Consider the following 20,079-nt stretch of genomic DNA (forward strand, 5'->3'; position numbering starts at 1 on the left):
CATCCCGTCCCCAATATCCATCACCATTTCACAACACTCACCATAGCACATCCCGTCCCCAATATCCATCACCTAGCCACCGTGTCCTTTCCTCCCCACCCACCAGCAACCCTGAGTTGGTTTCCTGAGATTAAGAGTCTCTTATGGCTTGTCTCCCTCTCTGGTTTCATCTTGTTTCATTTTTTTCTCCCCTTCCCCTACGATCCTCTGTCTTGTTTCTCATATTCCTCATATCAGTGAGGTCACATGATAATGTCTTCCTCTGATTGACTTATTTCGCTTAGCATAAAGCTGATCTAATTTCTAAATGCACTATGTCATTGTGGTTTTTGATGTATTTAAAGGATCTTCTGTACTTTTGATAATGTTGAACAGTCCTTCCATGAAACTGTCCACTGCTTTGTCTTCTTTAACAGTGTATTTCATTGAATATATGACTGCTACTTGATTAAGACTTCCTCTTACTTCTTTTCTTTCCTTTCTTTACTTTGAATATTGCTCATTGAACATTTTAAGGGTTGAGCCCTTAGACTCCTTTCTCTTCAGTTCTAAAATATTCCTTGACTGATTCATGCAACTCAAAGCATCTCAGGCTGAATATATTCAAATCAGACTCATCTTATTTACCTCTCTCTTGATTGGATCTATTTAAACTTTATTCTCCACAGCCTCACAAACCAGAAATTGGAAAACATTATTGATCCCTCCTTCTGTCACAAATTTTCATTTAGTCAGGCTGAAGGGGCACCTCCATGAGAAGTAGAAAATGGTACCCATTCCTCAGTAATCTTGACTTTTATTTTGAAGACTAGTTCCACAATTTTGTCGGTGTTTTCATTAAAACTACATATTTTACTACCGTGTGTCACAAACATAACAAATTTAAAATTCCACGTCTTCTTTGTGAATGGCAGCCTTGACACGTGCATCCTTGTACGTAACATGCACAAACCGAGGCCGGCAGAGCCCTGTTGACTCTAACTCTGAGCATTTCTTAAATTTGGTCTTACCTTTTCTTAGTTCATGTCTCCATTCTGTTTTGCCCATATCATGCATACTAGTATGTACCTCCGCATCTTACTGGTTTTGCAATTATGCCAGAGTTCTTTCATTAATTATCCCTTGGTTCATGTTATCTGTTGTCTGCAAAATCTTTGATGCCTTGTGTAAACCCAACCTCCCATAGGCTGGCCTCAGAGGCTTTAGATAAACCTCTCTTCCTTCTCCCTTCACCATGACATCACACTGCAGTCAAATGTAGCTGCTCATTATTCTCTTAGCAAGGTTTTTCCTTTATACTTTTAAAGATTTTCACACATTTTCTCTTCCTCAAAATAGTCCTCATCTCTTCCCACCTACTGAACAAATTCAAGTCTTGGGTGGCACTTTTCCTGACTGTGCTACCAGAGTTAGTTATGCTTTTCTTTATGCTTCTTTAATATTGTGTAGATATATAACATTTGCCACATTAAATTATAATGATTTGTTTACTCCCCTGTCTCTTTTTCTAGATTGCAAGTTCCCTGAGTAAACCACAGATTATTTTTCTTTATAACTGCTGTGCTCGACACACTGCATGGTTGTTTTTGAAAACAGGAAAAACACAGCTGGGAATAGACTGAAACCCAAGTCACATGTTTGCAACCAAGGCAATGATGGATCTGGTGGGGGGTGGGGAATCAGTGTCATTGCCTTTGGACTCTTCTTCACTCAAGATTGTCGTATGGGTAATATAGTCTTATTACATGTGAAAAATAAGATTCTTTGAGGAATTCATATTTTTTAAAAAGGCTATTGGCATAATCCAGAAGCAATGAAAGAACCCATATGTAATTTATTCTCAAATTTTAAAGTTCAATGTTAGATATGCTGTATAAAATTTACTCATGATATCCCTGAGTCTTGTTTTGTTTACATTTTGTCTAAATATGGTTTCTCAGGCAAAGCTGCCTCCATTGGCAGAGTGAACATTTATTACCATGTATTTGGATAGTCTTGTTTTATGCCTGTTTTACATAGAGATTATTAATAGAATTCCCCCTCAATATCAAAAGTATTCTGGTTTGGAAATAATTATACAGTTGCCCTAATTACAAAGAACATTATTGGTTTAATTAGAGTACCACACAAAACTTTGAAGGACAACACGTTAGAAGGGTTGAATAAGTATTGCTGATTATTTCATCATGTTTGGTAAAAGGATAGAGTGACTTTGAAAACAGTTTGAATAGTAAGATCAAGCAAATTTATTATTTAGTTTCTACTTACATAAGGGAAAAAATCATCAACTTAACAACCTTATTGACATCTTTTAAAAAATAATATTTTATGGTCTGAAATAAGCCTCCTTCCTTTACAATAAAAGTGTTATTAATATCCTAACCCAAGTAGATTTGCATAGCACCTACACAAATGTAAGGGAGTGTAAAGACTTCAGTCAACTATATCGTCAGGGGGAGCATAATTCTCTACAAGATTACCCTCACTTCAGATACCAGTTGCATGTCTGGGCATTCCTGAAACTACTGTCAAGGAAAAAAAATAGCGATTAAAATCAGCCAAAGGCAGAACTGCATAGAGCAGGTAGAATCTGCAGATCAACCAAATGTGGAGTCTCCATTGTCTTCTTTCTGTGGACCTGTTCCTAGCTTCAGTGTTTGACAATATGCATAGAGCATTGCCAAGCTCACACAACTATTGGTGTTCAGAGTTTTTACTGGTACCCATTATATAGACCTGATTGATTGCTTACGTGGTGGTTCCCAGTCTCCATGTGTACTAATACATTGTGATCCAAAGTCTCCACACTAATCCACATCACTGGTCTTTCTGATGTGCCACCCTTCACTCTTGATGACATTGTTAATATCTGGCTAGCCCACGGCAGACAACAATCACCTCTTAGGAGCCAAGGGCAAAGCTAGAACTCTTTGGGGGTAGGGTTAAACTCCTTACTAAACACAAAGTTCTTGCATTTTGATATTCTTAAAGATATGCATTGAGTACAGATATTCCAAAGCTATCCGGTGTCCTAAGTGTGGAAATTTTAAACTAAAAGGACTCAAAAATCCCTATTTAAGCATAGAAGGTTAAGATAAAACATTAGAGAAACAATACTACACTCAACGTATCTCTGGAAATTATGTTTAAAATCCCATGTTTTAAAAATAATTTTTTTTAACCACAGTCAACTGTAAAATTAAAATCTAGCTCAAGTAGTTGACTCAACGAGGTCAGCTTCAATATATCTTTAAAAAGATGCACAGGCTTCTTTTTTGCAGCTAATTGTACTGTAAACTGATTGTTATTTTATTATCAGTGCTAACCTTACAGATATAAAATAAAAGCTTGATCATTAAAATAAATTGTGATTTGGGGGCCAGAAAAAGAGGGAGAGAGAAGGAGTTGAGGGAGGATCTTTGTAAACAGTATTAAAGGGGCACATGGTTGGCTCAGTGGGTTGTGTCCAACTGTTGATTTCAGCTCAGGTCATGATCTCGTGGTCCTGGGACGGAGCCTTGTGTGGGACTCCCACTCAGCAGGGAGTCTACTTGAGATTCTCTCTCTCTTTTTCTAAAATAAGCAAGGGAATCTTTAAAAATAAATAAATAAACACTACTAGAAGTAGTGCTGATGATTTTTAAAGCCCCTTCTATTGCTCCATGAAAACATTGATCACTCTGTCATCCTGTATGGTAGCTGTTAGCCTAGCTATGTAACCTATCTTTCCCTTTCCAGTGCTCTGAGGAAATCTTGTCTAGTGCCATTTCTGGAGAAAGCTGCATACTTATTAAGTGAATGAAAAAATGAATGAGTGAATACTTTCCATTCAAATAGTAAAGCTGGATTATTTGGTGTGGTATTCAAGGCAATGGCTAAACACTTTGGTATTTATGTCCTAATTCCCTAAACCTAAGTTTGTTACCTTACATGTCAAGAGGGATATTGTAGATGTGATCAAGTTAAGGACCTTGTGGAGAGATTTTCCTGAATTGTCTGGATGGATCCAATCTACTTACAAGGATCTGTATGAAGAAATCTAGGAGAGTCAGAATCAGAGAACAAGAAGGGACCATGGTATGAGAGGTACGAGAGGAAGAGAGATCTGAAGATGTTACACTCCTGGCTTTGAAGATGGAAGAAAGAGCCATGAGCCAAGGGATGTAGTCAGCCTCTAAAGGCTGGAAAAGGCAAGGAATTTAAACGGTTGTCCACAATGAACCCCAGAAGGAATGCAGCCGTGCTGACCCATTTTAGACTTTTGACCTCTAAAACTCTAAGATATATATTTACACTGTTTTAAGCCAAAGTTTCTGTTAACTTGTTACACCAGCAATAGGAAACTAATACACTCAGTATTTCCTGCTGTTTATATATCTTTTTAATACCTAGTCACAGAACCTGAATGGAAGAACTGTTATTTAAAGTCTGATAAGCTCTGAACATTTAATCAAGGTGTAGACAGCAAAAGACAATATTAGATTTTCTATTTTTGTTAAATTTAGATTGCCAAAGATGGTGAGGAAGTATTCACAATTCATTTAAAGAACACTTACGCATGGCTTCACAAGTTTCAGGGACTCTTCTTAAACTTAAAGATAGAATTAAACAGAATGATCATAGTGTGTCCCTCACAGTGTATGCCTAACTTCAGTGAAATCCCAAATGATTTGGAGACGAGCACAATAAGTTTTTGTTTATGGAAATCGAAGCTTGAATGGGGATCATTTTTGCTGGCCAGTATGTTGAATGTCTGTCACCTACTGAACAGATATTGAACAAGTAAACACAGAAGTAAATATAATACATACTACCTTTGTATTTTGATGTGACACACACAATAGGTAGAGATAGAGACAGAGAAAATGATTTTGACTGGAGATATATCTTAGAATGATAGTCCTGCATGCCCTCTTTAAAGAAAGGACATGCCCCCCTACAACCTGAAAATGATTTAAGGGAGTTCTATACATATTAAAGGGAAAGACATCTCAGGCAGAGGGACAAGAAATGACAATTCTGAATTGTGGGAACAACTTGGGGTGGCCATGAGTTGTGGAAAGAATAACTATGTGGCTTATTGTTCCCATATGGAAATTCTTTCCCGTTATTTCTTGAGAAAGTGAAATGTTTTTCTGTCTCTCAGTCTTAGGAACAATCATTTGGGAAATCAGAAAAATAAGAAAGAGTCAAATGAATGAACAGGAAATTCCAAAGTACATAGTGGAAGGTTAAAGTTAACATTTCAGGGAACCAGGACAGTGTCAAGTTAAAAAGACATAGTCACAATCTATTGTCAGTCTTGGTTTTAACTGTTGCCATAATATAGTATGTGTTTGGCTTTATATTTTGCTAAAGGTGAGTTATTCTTACAAATAAAATATGTGATAAGAAGTTTATGTATATACTATATACAAATGGTATGAGTGTTCTGAGAAATGTGAAGTTTTGGAAACAAAATAAATCCTTAATTTGGCAATTTTGCAAGTGATTCTGTCCATTGCTTTTAACCTTACTAGAAGAGCTGAATGCCATTTATTCAAATGCTGCCCAGTAGTGTTCACTGGTGTTTTTCATTATTTGAATATTTACTATAGGTTAGAGTTCTTTGTAAATATTAATATTTTCTTTTTATTAAGTAACTATTTCACATTTCCATAATAATGACTAGAGACTATAAAGAATATTAGATAATTATTTATAATTTCAAGGACACCTGAGCATTGTTGGGAATTCTAATATCATGTTCACAAAATCCAAAGAAATTAGAAAGAGTAGTGTAGATGTAGCTGAATTACATAAAGCAGAACTAAACATAAAATAGGATACATGGAGTCATAAATATCATAGTAGGGTTTTTAAAAATTATTATCTTAAATGGGGAAAACTGCCAAATTTTAAGCAGAGGAGTAACATGATCAATTTTTTTTTTTTTAAAGATCACTGGAATAAAATAAATGATTACTGACATCTATATACAAATAGAAGAAAGAGGTACATAAACAGAAAAACACGCTTAGGAAACTACTTAGAATAAAAAATGGCTTTGACTTGAAGGAAGATGGTCGCCATGGAGACAGAAATGGGCTTATATGAGGTATATTTTGGAGGTGGAACAACAAAATATTTGGTGGAACATTAGAAATGTGTAAGGAGTGGCAGGCTATTCAAGCAAAGGATATGTGTGCTTAGGAACAGAAGAAGGGATTAATTATGGAAAATTAATTTTAAAACCTTAACCAAACAGTCCATTGTAGTATTTAACTGCCATACTCTAAAGACTAAAGACTATATCTGCATGTACATTCATTTAATATGCTTTTAAAAAATGCCTTCTAAGAATAGGGACCTCTGTTAGATCTAAGAATTTCAACCTAAATGACGCCATTCTTGCCTTGAAACAGGATTTTCAGCTTCCACACCATGAATTTTGGGCTGAATAATTCTTTTGGCAGGCAGGGGCTGTCTTGTGACTTGTAGGCTATTTAGCAGCATCCTATGGGAGAGGCCAGCAGTAGTAGTATAATTTAGCCAAAGTGGGGAGTAGGGATCTCAGAGGACCTGGGCTTCTGTGAGAGGAGGGGACATGTGAGTAGAGAAATAAGACTGATCAGTAGGTCGCAACCAAGTTTTTAAGCGACCTGCCTGTTAAGAAATTGGGATATTGGGGCACCTGGGTGGCTCAGTGGGTTAAGCCTCTGCTTTCGGCTCAGGTCATGATCTCAGGGTCCTGGGATCGAGCCCCGCATCAGGCTCTCTGCCTACTTGTGATCTCTCTCTCTGTCAAATAAATACATAAAATCTTAAAAAAAAAAAAAAAGAAATTAGGATATTTTTGTGAAGGCAGTGAGGGGCCATTGAAGGATCACAAGAAAGCAAGAAAGGGAATACGGTGGTCAGACTTATTTTTAATAAAACCAAAAGTAAGAGCCAACTAAGAGCAAGAGGATAAACTGATGAGCACAGAAAGGCCAAATCGTTTAGAGGATGTTCAAATGGAGAGATGTGATCTTATTGAATTCAGGTAGCTTCAGTGGGGACAATAGGGACACATTTCAGAAACAGTCATATAGGTTGTCATACAGAGCATGTGATGACAAATTAGACAGTGTGGGACATGGTGGGAAGATGAGAAAATGTGGAGGTTTCTGGATAGGGTGACTGATTGGTCGGTGATGGGCAATACACTTTCTTTTTAAAGAAAAAGAAATACAGGGACTCCTGAGTGGCTCAGTGGGTTAAGCATCCACCTCTTGATCTCAGCTGGGGTCCAGATCTTGAGTTTGGGTCCTGATCTTGATCTCAGCTTTGGGTCATGAGTTTGAGCCCCACATTGGGCTCCACGCTGGGTATGGAGCTTACTGAAAAAAAAAATAATAATAAAGAGAAACAAATGTAATGATGGACAGTAACACACCTACATATAAATTTATAAGCATCAAATAAGAACAAAAAAAGTGATAACCAATTTCATTTGGATTATTTTTGTAACATTCATGTTTGAGTTATAGCTGTTTAAAGTCAGAGTTTAATTTTGATAAGTCACCATGGTCATTCCCTGTACCAGCTATAGTCAAATTTTAATCAAGCTGAATTGTAACATTTAATGTCAACTGATGCTTCTGACACGCTTCCAACATTGTCTCACTGTCCAAAACCTTTGTTTCACTTAACCATTAATCAAGATGGCATTAGGGATGAATTTTTGGCTTATTATATTATTATAGCCACATTTTATATCATGTTGAAGAATACCAAATAATAGTCATCTTTTGACTCTTCATTGTATGAATTTTGTATTACTAATTATAGGTAGTCTTTATCCTTAAATTGTTATACATTTTTCCTAGTCCAAAAAGGAACGCATCTTATTATGAAAAAAACCCAGCAATGTGTAAAATGTGGAATAGCTTTAAAACAAAACATGTTCTCTGTTAAGATCTTGCAAATATCATTTTAGTTAAAATGTTTAGCAAATGAAGTTTTTTTTTTTTTTTTTAGTTTACTTTTTCGTGGACAGCCAAGATAATGCATATTTCCTGGGTAACAACCTCTCATTTTTCTGATCTAAAGCCTCGAAGACAGAAAAAAAGGTGTTCTAAACAGAGGATTCTAACTTTCTAGTTTCAGATAGAGAGAGAGAGAGAAGTAAGGGAGATGGAGATTAGAATATTTGTCACAGTGCAATCGCCCTTAAAAGAAAATTGTTGTACTAGTTATATCTCAGCAGGAAGGTCATAAAGGAATAGGTTTTGTTGGGGTGCTGGGAGGTGGTGCAGAAAGACTTCAGAATAAAGCAAGATAGAAGAATGGTGTGTTAGGTGGGGCAGAGCATAAATTAGGTTAAGGAACATTAAGACCTTACATAAAAACGTATTTTGGAATTTTTAAAAATTGCTGTACCACCTCTCCTTTCACTAGTAGAAGGGCATATAGTGTATTTTTATAAAGCTTCAGCCTTTTTTAAAAATCATTGAGTTTAGCCATTCTTATTATATCTAAGATCTAGATCAATCATTATTTTCTCTGCAGAAACATTGTGGATTTTTAACAAGAAAACATTACCTTGTGTGAATATGTCCTTTTCATTGCAAAATATTTAACATCTACTGACTTCTAGTATCCACTGTTCCATTTTTGGCACTCAAAACGGTGAATGAAATATATTAGAAATAAATACCTAAATTTCCTCCAATGGGATAGGGTCACCCAAACAGATTAAAGTTTCTGAACCTTGAGAATGATGTTAGACTGTCTTTTTTGAAGGTCTAAATCAAGTTTTCTTTAGCCTAATGATGTATGAGCCGTATTACATATAAATGTTCTTATTATTTAAACTTTTATGTTTTCCACAACAGATACATTTTTTTTTTTCTATACGAAATTTTCCTTTTCACTTTTTCAGTCATCATCTGATAAATTATCCCTGATATCTGGAGAAAAATGCAATGATTTTTATTATTGACCATAATCTATTGGTTGATTGCAGAAAAGTAAAGATTTGTATTTAATGCATCAAAGGAAAGATTTCCTATGAAAGATGTAAAATTCTTAGAAGCCTTACATCTAGTTTATTCAAGGTAGTTCAAACTATGTTTCATAGAGAACTTCAACCATATTAATATATCAAAGATGGTTGCTTAATTTTTTTACCAAGTAATTCGCCTGCACTGATATGTTTACCTGAGAAATGGTAAAAATTGGATTAGTACAAAAGATGCATATTTTACTTTTTAACTATTTATTTATTTTTATTTTTGTGAGAGAGAGAGCATGCATGCTCCAGCATGAGTGGGGTAGGAGGGGCAGAGGGAGAAGCAGACCCACTGAGCAGGGAGCCTGCTGGCAGACTCAATCCCAGGACCCGAGGATCATGACCTGGGGTGAAGGAGGACACTTCGCCGACTGAGTCATGCACATGCCCCCCAAAAGACACATTTAAATAGCATTTTTGTTATAAGAATTTGCTGAACCTTTCTAAAAATCTTCAACCAAGATGTATGAATTTATGTTAGTCCACTAATAACCAGAATTAATAAAGAACTTATTTCTATGATTTTTTTAATATATGCTTAATAGGTTGAAAAGCCTGGGATTATAGTGCTATTGGCAACAAGGCAACAAATATATTTTCTTTGAAATGACATTTTTTCGAGCCAAATAGTATATTTTGGTGTGTCCAACATATGTATATTTTGCAAATGCCAAAAAGTACCTTTACATTATAAAGGTACTTCTCCTCAATAGACTTTGCTAGAATTTCATTTTTATGACTTTATGAATATTCATAGAGTATTGATGTTATCCATTGGTAAAGTAGATAAACTATTGCAGAAATTATAAATCTCTCAAATTTTAAGCAAAATAACTCAAAATGGTTTGGCATATATTGGCAATGTTTCCAGTATAAATTGCTCTGCCTGGTGAGTCCAATGGCTTGGATTGAATATCTGACATATGAATAATGGAAATATAAAACCCTGGCTCTCCCTTTTCTCTTTCTCTCTCTAAATCTAAATTGAGAGAGAGGTTTTTATTCTCTAAGTAGCATTGTTTGCTTACTTTGTAACTACAGTACAAATTGAAATGCCAAAAGAGGCAGGCTATAAACCTGATTAATTTTGGCTAAGGAAATCCTTTCTGTAGCTGGCAGGTGGTCACCAAGAACCTGTCCAGTATGTCATTTGCATGTATGGGTTTGAATGTTGCCATATCTTCTAAACTGTCATACAGGCAAGTAATTCATCTAGAGTAGACATAACTACATTAAAAGCAAGCAAACAAAGAACTCTTTAACTTCACAGTGATTTGAAGACCTGGAAGTTTATTTTTTGTGCTGTTAGTAAACCTAGCAATCCAGGGGCAGACTTGGTCATTAGTCACTTAATTCATTTTGTCTTTTGCCTCTACCATTCCAGACTTGGTGCCTCTCTCTCAAGATTGTCTTACTGTCCATTGTGCTACTAGAATGCTGGCTGCTAGGACATTATCTCAGGCATCAGGAAGATGGAAGTGAAGAGGACAAAGGGGGCACTGCCAATGATTTGCCTTGTTTCTCAGGAACCTTTCTGGAGGTCCACCAATGTTTGGTCCACCAGTAACTTTCAGATAAGAAATATGAGTTTTTGCTGGACATTTGCCACCAAAATATAATAGTAGTTCCATATTGAAGGAAATTTGTAGAGGGTTGAATAAAGTTAATAAGATCATTTCATCCTCTTGTCTGCTTTAGCCTTGTGTTGAAATGATCTTGCAAGCTTGAATGCTTGATGAACACAGTGCTTCTGATTACAAGTACAGCTCTATTATATTTACCCATCCCATTTAGTCTGGAACTGTTATGGTTTCCAAGTCAATTCTAATATTAATTCTGCCCTCTGTGTTTTCTTTGTTTCTCTATTTTCCATCTGAAAGACTATCTGACCTTATTTTACCTCTACTCTAAGTCATGGCAGAACAAGAGCTACAATGAAGAATTTCTGTTGGCCACACAGGAGTATAATACAATTTTGTGTTCCACTATGATCCTACTATATAGAAAAAGTCAACCTTAGGTAAAGAATATCTAATGATGGGCATGTTTTTTTCTGGTCTACCCTTTGGAGACTGGAATATACATGTTTCTAAAACATGAAGTCCTTCTATTTCAAAATAAGAATGTCTTTTTTGATGTATGGGAGAGAGGTTTCAAAGGCTCCTGTGGAATATGTAGATAAAGACAACAACACCTCAAACACAGTGTTAATCTTCTTCAGAACCATACTGTCATACAATCTAATGACAATAGCCCTAATAAGACATGCACCTTAGTTTCCATGGGCCTATATTCCCCCATGAACCTTTGACATCACCCTAAATGACCCTAACCAAGGAAGATATAGATTTATATTCTTAAATATAACTCTTTCTCTTTCTGGAACTATCTTTCTATCATATGAATTCATTTCAGAAGATTACCTTTTTAAATTCTCCTGTTTCCCCTTTTTTTGCCCTCGATGCCTTACTTAGTACTTTTACTCCCATTTATAATCTCTGCCAACTATTCTACCTACAAAAAAAATCTAAAAATGGGTAAGATTAAGTGGCTTATGAGATTAATAAGGGAAAATCATATTTTGATGTACTTTTTCTTTTAATGGAAGAATTTTAAACAGTTCAAAACCTGAACTAGGATGTCATTTCCTGGAATCAGTTGTTCTTTGAATACATGTCTCCTGGTGGACAGTTTAAGGAGTTAAATTTTTGAGTATCCTTGCCCTGGCCTATCAGCATGTCACTTTATAGAACAATCATATCTACAGAAGCCCAGCTGTTAACATTTTATAGGCTGAACCTCTAAGTTCCTCTTTATTTGTTTAATGTACCTTACCATATAATAGGAACAACAACAACAAAAAAAAAACCATAAGGTGGTATCTTTTGAAAGCTAAATTACAGTATATTATAAAATAAGTGCCTATTTTCTTCTGAGGTAGGAGGTGAATGAACACAAAGCCTGGATTGAAGCATGGTTTATCCCAAGGAACAGTGCTGTGGAGTCAAAAATGAACTCCAAAGGGATGTGTCTAGTAATTTGAATACCTACAAATAGCCTAAATTTGAAGGCAGACGCTAAATAAACATGGACTTAAATCTGATAGTTTGTGTGTACAAGTCAAAATAGTAGAGCCTTTAGGAGATTCAGAAATGCTTACTATTGGGAAGGGTGATTTAGGTCATAAAAATATGGGGCAATAAGTGATATTCTAATAGAAAAATAATCTGTGGATAAACTACAAAGTCAGCTCCCAGGACTCCTGATACGACCATTCAGAATATGTCAGGATAATTTTGAACATATAGTCCCTGACACAGATGGGCTGGATTTAAGTACTTGTGTGGTTTTAATTTATTTCATGTAAAGCATTCTGACCACAGCACTGAATTATTTGGAGATGTTGGATTTCTTTCCAGGTTTCTTAGGTCCTAGCAAGATGTTTTGAGGTTCATTGAATAGAATTTATTGAGAACACACAGAGAGAACACTGTACTCAATTTACAGAGGTGAAAACCTATGACCAAAACAGTTATAAGATCTTGAGGTCAAAGAGGACTAAGACAGTAATATCTCAATTTGAAGTAAAAAGCCTAAGTTTTCTTTCACTTTCTAAATTTGAGGTCCATTTCTTTCCTTTCTAAGCTCAGTCTTTCTGAAAGGTTACTTACTTTTTATCTCTCTGTTGTATATAATCTTCTCAGGTCTATTTAAATTTTATTGAAGTTTCTATAAACAGCAGAGTGGCAACAGCAATATTTTGGATAAGCTTCCCAAGTTAAATCTCCAATTTGGTACATTCCCTTTCTTTATTAAAATACTACTGTTTCAACTCATCTTTTACTTAAGACTGCATTTCTACTGCAGAAAGCCTTCAATTCATGACCTCATTCTATACTCCCTTTGTGAGGTGTAGCTACTTGGCCACATACTATAAAAGATAAAGGGAACATTTTCTTCTTATTAATGTAGTTCCTGTATTGGTAACTGCAAAGCTCCAAGCAAAAGGAAAGAAGCTCTAATTCAGGCATCTAGTGGTCATTTTAGGAGTCATGAGCACAAACTTTTAATAATCCTAAGATTACCAGGGGAAAAAATTCTAACATTATCAAATAGAATGAGAAATTCACTCTTCTTTGTGCCAATTTCTGGAAATTGCAAAATTGGGGGGAAATAGGTATTTGCTTTTAAGCAACTATGTGTTGAATGCCTATTATGTACCAAAACATGAGAACTCTAGAAGTGATTTTTTTAATTATTTTTATTAACATATAATGTATTATTTGCCCCAGGGATACAGGTCTGTGAATCATGAAGGCTTACACACTTCACAGCACTCCTCACATCACATAACCTCCCCAATGTTCATAACCCAACCACCCTTTCTATACCCCCCGGCCCCCAGCAACCCTCAGTTTGTTTTGTAAGATTAAGAGTCTCTTATGTTTTGTCTCTCTCCTAGAAGTGAAAGATTTACAAGAAAGTTTCTTTCCTGAAATGCATAGACTAGTAGGAGATGTAGATAAGAACAAGTTTATTCTTTTCTTTTTAAAGATTTTATTTGACAGAAAGAGACGCAGTGAGAAAGGGAACACAAACAGTGGCAGACGCTCAAATGACTGAGACACCCAGATGACCCAGAACAAGTTTATTCTTGTCACTAATAGCAACTTATCTGTCAGTCTTATCTTAAGGCATTTTACATAATCCATTTTTTTTAAAAAAACTATGTTGTTGATTTTCATTGATTTCCTCATAAATCAGAGTGGGAGGCATTGAATTCGAGATTACACACACACATGCACACACAGAGTTCAAGAGCTTAAAATTGTATGAAGCACAAGGTTTAAATTACCTAAATGGAAAGTGCCCCTTTTTTCAGTAATTGCATTTTAACTGAAATATCTGCTAATGCAGTAAAGAGGGGCCCACTTTAATATGTTCTTTTTTTTTTAAATATTAGATTCCCATGACTTTCAAAATATTGAATTTAAATCTTGGCTTTCTTAGAAGTTTCTCAAGAAGCTGGAACAAAATGTGAATTTCTAACAAATATGTGAATTATGAAGACCCACATTGGGGGAGGACCAAATGGGTTGGGATTTTTTTTTTTCCATTTTTGAGAAAATATTTTATTGTATAGAATTTCTTATTTTTTTAAAATAACCACATTGACTTCAGCTCCTTTGAACTTAGGATATAGATGCTTTCAGTGCTGGCCTCTGTTTCTGCTATTATGCCATCCCTCCCCCTTGTTTAGTTTCCCTTTCATGCTTGCAGGGCATGGGGAAATGTATAAGTTTAATATATGTTGTGTATTCATAATGGATACTCAGTCGTTACTTTTAAATAAATGAACAAGAGTACACAGGAAGTTGAAGAAGTATAGCATAGTGACTAAAAGTTAGAGTCCTTGCCAGCATCTGTCATTTCCTGACTTGTTGATTTTAGCCATTTTGACTGGTATGAGGTGATATCTCATTGTGGTTTTGATTTGTATTTCCCTGATGCCGAGTGATATGCAGCACTTTTTCATGTGTCTGTTGGCCATCTGAATGTCTTCTTTGCAGAAATGTCTGTTCATGTCCTCTGCCCATTTCTTGATTGGATTATTTGTTCTTTGGGTGTTGAGTTTGCTAAGTTCTTTATAGATTTTGGACACTAGTCCGAGCGTATCATGCTTAGCGAAATAAGTCAAGCAGAGAAAGACAGCTATCATATGATCTCCCTGATATGAGGAAGTGGTGATGCAACATGGGGGCTTAAGTGGGTAGAAGAAGAATCAATGAAACAAGATGGGATTGGGAGGGAGACAAACCATAAGTGACTCTTAATCTCACAAAACAAACTGAGGGTTGCTGGGGGGGAGGGGAGTTGGGAGAAGAGGGTGGGATTATGGACATTAGGGAGGGTATGTGCTTTGGTGAGTGCTGTGAAGTGTGTAAACCTGGTGATTCACAGACCTGTACCCCTGGGGATAAAAATATATGTTTATAAAAAATTAAAAATTTAAAAAAAAAAAGTTAGAGTCCGAGGTGAGATTCGAGATCCTAGGTAAATTGCTTTGTCCCTTAAAGACTCCATCTTCTCAGATATAAAATTCTGATTTTGGTAGTGCTTGTGTCAAATTAAAACTATAGTGTCTATGAAGCTTTGACACATAGCAAACCCTGAAATAATAGCTGTTATGATGATAATTATTGCTGACTTTGTGTGTGGGGGCTGATGGTGTTGGATATAAGTGTTTTCCTGCCTTCTCTATACAATTCTCATTAATGGTTGATTGTAAAAATTTATTGAATGAACCACATGTATTTATCGAGAGCTCTCTGTGTACTTGCTACTGAGGCTACAATAATAATCATGTAAAACAGTTGTTTGTCTTCAAGCTATTTACTTTCTTTGGGGGAAGATATCCAAGTCAATTACCTGTGTGATAAGCACTACAGTAAGTTCCAACACACAATTTGCATAGAGTTTTAGGTGAACTGAGGAGAAATAATAAAATAGTCTTTGGTATTTCAGAGCTTGCTACTAGGGAGCATGAATTCTACACTGAGTTCCCAACACTAAAGCAGAGTTTGTCAAGCAGAACATGGAGGGACAGTTAAAACAGGATCTTCTATGTAGAAGAAGCAATCTGTAAGAATATACAGATTAAGGGATCCCTAGGTGGTTGAGTCAGCTGAAGATGCAACTCCTGATTTCGGCTTAGGTAACGAGCTCGGGGTTGAGGTTGAGCCCCATATCAGGCTCCATGCTCAGGAGGGAGTCTGTTGGAAATTCTCTCTCTTTCTCTCTCTCTCTCTTCCTCAGCCTTCCCCTCATGTACTTTCTCTCTCTCTTTCAAATAAATAAGTAAATCTTTAAAAAACATAACAAAAGTAAAAACAACAACCAAAAAACCTAGAATGTCCAGATTAAGAGATATTGGCAAGAATTTTTAGATTCAAGCCAACCTGTAATGTTAGATAGATATTGACAAGGAATGAGTATTCTTGGGCTTTGAATAAATGTAGGAACACCTGTGGCCAAAGGCTTTCAGTGAGAAGTCATCTAGGGATCATAGAAGATAATAAAGACAAGTCAAAGATGAAAATGGATGCATTATTACCTAAAGAGAAAAAACAAATGTTTCAGGATTTGTTGCATGTAATCATCTACATCTTAAAAGAGTCCCTCATATCAGTGAGGATATCTTTGAGGGGCTCTCAGTATTTTCCTAGAGTAGTTGTAGTATACATGGGAATAAATAAACATATTTTTCTTATTATATATTTTGACAATATCCTTTTACCTCGATTGAAATGCTGCTTTTGTGTTCTTTTTTTTCACCATGACATTCTCTTATGTGGCCTATACAAAAATAATTTTATGCCTATTGTTTCAGTATAGTTGATGGTTATTCTCACTAATGTGTGAATATCTGTTCTTGCCTTTGAAAACAGGTTAAGATGAGAGATCTGCTAAAAATGCCACAACTTCTTAGCTATTTTTTGGTTTTAATGTCTGATACTCTGAAGTATTATCTTTTTCCATTTATCTAATCTTTCTCTTATGCAAGTCATGATTATTACAATTTATTTAAATATGAGCATTATTTAAAGCAAGTTGGCTATTTTTGCTATTGTTGATGTTGATCATTTCCAACAAAGATATGCATTTACATATTTAGAATTAATTTTAGAACTAGAAGACATTTGGAAATGATTTCCAACAAAGTTTTTAAAAGTTTCATTTAAATTAATAAATTATCCTTTCACTGTTTACTGTTTTGAAGGGACAGGTGATAAGAAAAGAGCTTCATGTATTTTAAAATTATTGTTTTTCTGAAGTTAAATGAATATTCTGTGCTTGATGTAGTAATTTAATTCCTTTCATGACAAATTTTCCAAATTAGGCTTCTAGTCTTATCAATAATCTTCTAAACCATTTGACTTGCAAATTTTGCATAATCTTGTCATATTTTCTAATTTTAAATTAACATTTTCTATTTTAAGCCACATTAATGTATACATGAAAAAGATATATATATATATATATATCTCACTATAATGGTTATATATATGTATGTATATGTATATGTGTGTATGTGCATGTGTGTATATAAAACACAAGTAATAATATCATATTTCCAAACAAAAATGAATTAAAGGCTAAAAGGAAATGAAGGTGGAGAGAGGAAGAAATAATTTAAGATTTCCTCAGTTTATCTTTCTAACTTCAGTTCTTGGTTTTACTCCTTTTCTGATCTGTGAACTCTTGCTGTATTTCATAGGTAATTGACAATTTTAGAATTTTTAATGCTTAAATAGTCTGGATTTGGAATTCTTGGATCCTTTCTTCAAAGGAAATCTAAAAGTCCTTTTCTGGCATGATTAAAGGGCACAACTGGTATGTGAATGATGGAGAGACAAGTAGACTTATTGAGGACTCTTCCAGATCTGTGAGTCCAAATGTTTACAATGTTCAAAGTGAATCTGACATTTAATGCTCATATAAATGAGACAAGATCACGACTAAAATACTTTGTGGGTTCATGGATTTAATAAAATCATCTGAGATTCCTATCATGATTTAAAAAATCATTTCTCATTTCTGACAATTTTTATAACCAGGTATATAACATATGTTCAATACAATTATATTAAAACCAGTCATGTAACTCTCAGTGCTCACTGTTTCTACTTTAAGTTAGTGCATCTTTAACATCTTGTCATAATAGTCTTTTTTGAATTTCTATTCCCAGAAGGTAATTAATGGTACATAGGTTAAAATGATGCTAAATTGTTCAAATATTTGAACTTTATCCCAAGACTAGTAATCATTTAATACCATGCCTATGACCATCGTTTTTAAGCTAGATTATTTATTATGTTAAACTTTTCAAGTACTTTATAGCTAGGAGTTTCATATATGATTGATCATCAGTGGACACTTGATATTATACACATTCTTTTTTTTTTGTGGTCTGATTCTCAGCAGATTTTTCCAGATGAATGGGAGAGGAAATCAAGATTATTAAGAAAATTGTTCTCTAAGAATGTCATAATGATGGGGGCGCCTGGGTGGCTCAGTGGGTTAAGCGTCTGCCTTCAGCTCAGGTCATGACCCCACGGTTCTGGGATGGAGCCCCGCATCAGGTTCTCTGCTCAGCAGTGAGTCTTTTTCTTCCTCTCTCTGCTCCTCTGCCTACTTATGCTCTTTCTCTCTCACGTAAATAAATAAAATCTTTTTTAAAAGAATTCCAGAATGATGATATTCATTTTTTAAGATTTCGGTTTTTTGAACAGTTTTTTATTTTATTTTATTTTATTTTATTTTATTTTATTTTATTTTATTTATTTGACAGACAGAGATCACAAGTAGGCAGAGAGGCAGACAGAGAGAGAGAGGAGGAAGCAGGCTCCCTGCTGAACAAAGCCTGATGCAGGGCTGGATCCCAAGACCCTGAGATCATGACCTGAGCCGAAGGCAGAGGCTTTAACCCACTGAGCCACCCAGGCGCCCCTAGAACAATTTAAAACAAAATTGAAAGGGAAGTAAAGACATTTCCCATATGTCCCCTGCCTCCACGCATGCAAAGCCTCCCTCATCATCAACATCACTCAGCAGAATGTACTTTTTTTTTTTTTTTTTTTTACCAAGTGTGATCTACATTGATGTATTATAATCTAAAATCCATGGTTTGCTTTAGGATTCACTTGGTGTTGTCCATTCTATGGGTTTGAATAATGTATAATGACATATATCCATCATTATAATGTAATATAAAATTAAAATCAATTTTAATTAATTAATATAAAATTAAAATAATTTTATAAGATATAAAATTATATTTTCACTGCCTTAAAATCCTCTGTGCTTTACCTTTTTGTTTCTTCCCACTCCTGCTCCTGGCAACCACTGAACTTGTATTGTCTCCAGAGTTTCGCTTACTCCAGAATGCCATATAGTTGAAGTCATACAGTATGTAGATTTTTCGGTTGGCTTCTTTTATTTAGTAATACATACTTAGGATTTCTTACTGTCTTCATCGCTTGATAACTCTTTTTTTTTTTTTTTTAGCACTGAATAATAGTCTATTGTCTGTAAGTATCTCTGTTTATTCATCCATTCATCTACTAAAGGACATTTTGGGTGCTTTCCAGATTTTGACACTTATGAATAAAGCTGTTATAAAGATCTGTTGGCAGGTTTTTGTGCAGATGCACATTTTCAACTCTTTGACTCTTTGGGTAAATAGCAAGGATTATGATTGTGGAATTTTATTTTTTACTGATAAAAGTAATAAATTTTAAAAAGCTTACTGAGTTAGAATCATGAACTGAAAATAGTCGCTGTCTTAGTCTGTGCTGCTACAACAAAATACTACAAAATGTGTGGCTTATAAACAACATCAATTTATTTCTAACAGTCTTAGAGGTTGGATATCTGATCTCCGATATCCATGATGCCAGAATGGTCAAGTGAGGACCCTCTTATGGGTCATGGACTTCTCATTTTATGTCACTTTGTAGGAGGGATGAGAGATTTGTCTGGGCTTCTATCTTCAGTACATCAATCTCATTTATGAAGGCTTACTCAAAGATCCACCTCTCAAGACCATCACATTAGGCATTAAGTTTCAACATAAGATTTTTGGGGAGGACACAAATATTTGGACCACAGTCAGAGTAGACAATCAAATCTTTGCTATTTGTATTTGCAGTCAAAGGTTTTGAGATGGTACAGTTGCTCAATTTTGCAATAGTAGTTGAGGTATCACCTTTATAGAGTCAAGCTGCCTAGATAATAATAAAGTTTAGCACCTTCCACCTGTATGACCTCAGAGAAATTTCTCAGTATCTTTCCATTTCAGTTTAAGCAACTCAAATTTGAGAATATTAAAGTAAACTCGTAGAAGAAGTATATTAATACACATAAACAATGGGCACAGTTCCTAACAGAAACTTCTCAATTACAATAGTTACTTTCTAATTATGTTTTGAAAAAGAACTCTTTTTTTTTTTTTTTTTTTTTTTTTTTTTATTTTATTTTTTTTT

General features: G+C 35.0%; 1 protein-coding gene across 4 annotated transcripts in view; it reads left to right on the forward strand.

The window, feature by feature from the left end:
- The window catches only part of BRINP3 (BMP/retinoic acid inducible neural specific 3), a 399,028-nt gene that overhangs the window by 133,876 nt on the left and 245,073 nt on the right, over window positions 1–20,079 (forward strand). The window lies entirely within an intron of this gene.

The sequence above is a fragment of the Mustela nigripes genome, chromosome 10 (genome assembly GCF_022355385.1).
Source record: "Mustela nigripes isolate SB6536 chromosome 10, MUSNIG.SB6536, whole genome shotgun sequence".
Lineage (NCBI taxonomy): Eukaryota > Metazoa > Chordata > Mammalia > Carnivora > Mustelidae > Mustela > Mustela nigripes.